The sequence below is a fragment of the Tupaia chinensis genome, unplaced genomic scaffold (assembly GCF_000334495.1).
Source record: "Tupaia chinensis unplaced genomic scaffold, TupChi_1.0 Scaffold000097_1, whole genome shotgun sequence".
Taxonomy (NCBI): domain Eukaryota; kingdom Metazoa; phylum Chordata; class Mammalia; order Scandentia; family Tupaiidae; genus Tupaia; species Tupaia belangeri.
This window is the reverse complement of record NW_006159559.1, coordinates 1,536,849-1,538,217: the sequence shown is the minus strand read 5'-3', so window position 1 is coordinate 1,538,217 and position 1,369 is coordinate 1,536,849.

The following is a 1,369-nucleotide window of genomic DNA, read 5'->3' as shown; positions in this document are numbered from 1 at the left end:
CTTTCCCTAAGCATCATCACAGCATACAAAATGTGATTCCCCATCCAGAATATACTGCATAGTGACTTAATCATGCGTATTATTATCCCAAATTTTCCATTTATACTTCCTAGAATTTTTTACCCCTCTTTCTGACCCTCTGTCCTTTCCCACCCTCTTCTCCCACTGTCTCTGGTGTCTATAATTGTCTTCTATTCCTTTTCCACCCACATTGTATTGATCACACAATTTCTTAAATAATCTAACTACTTTCAATGGTAAATTCACATGGTACTATTAAGAAAACCAGTTCCGAACTGATGAATGAAAGGGATTGAATAATCCAGCATACAGCATACATCCGAAATGTGCAAAAGATAAAACTAACAAATGAAGCTCACTTCTTTCCTGGAGGTGACTTTCAAACTACAGTGTGAATTACAGCATAGCCTCATTTGGAAGTAAAGGTGAAGCCCAGCAAATGTCATTGGTCTCAGTGGTGAAAGAATTGAATCTGGGTGGTAAAAAGATAGATCATGAGCCAGCAGATGGCACAGACATTAAGGCAGCTTGATCTCATATGGCCAACTGGACAGTTTGAGTTCTGGACCCAGAGTCTCAAAAAGCATGCCAGGCGTGTGTGTGTGTGTGTGTGTGTGTGTGTGTGTGCAAAAATCCCAAGAGGACAATGGCGAAGAAGGGATTGCGGCATGGCCATCCCCCTTGGAGAGGAGGACGTGATTTCTCACTTCTTCTGTCTATGTCTCTCTCTGTGTGTGCCCTCTAGCAAAACTAAAAGAAAAAAAAAAAAAGATCATAATTTGAACCTGTTAAGTTTGCTGAAATTGGCAGGTCAGGACATTTGAAATAGGGTCATAACATGAAGAGTATGACTTCTATAAATCTTAATATTTTTACTCATCTCATTGTTCAAATCTTTTCAATGAACTTTGAACTCCAGAGATTAAACTCATTTAGACATAGCTATAATCATTATTTTTCTAATTTTCTTTTTAATTTGAAGAGGTTGTGTGTTTTTAGAAATGTTAGGTAAAAGAAAAATTGAATAGCTAGTTAGGAGACTTGCCATTTTTACCTCACAGTTTTCTCTATTATTTATTTATTTTGAAAGTAAAGGATAGTTCATTAAGCAAAAGTAGAAATCTTTTATTATTAAAACTTAGCAGTAGTGTGGTACATTTCTTATAATTTATAAGTCAATGTTGCTACATTATAATTAACTCAAATCCATAGTTTTCATTAAGATTCACTCTGTGTTGCATGGTTTAATGAATTTTTGATGAGGGTTTTTTTTAATCTTTTAAATTTTTTAAAATTTTTCTTTTTGGAGAGGATTTTTTTTTTTTTTTTTTTTTTTTTTTCTCTAGGG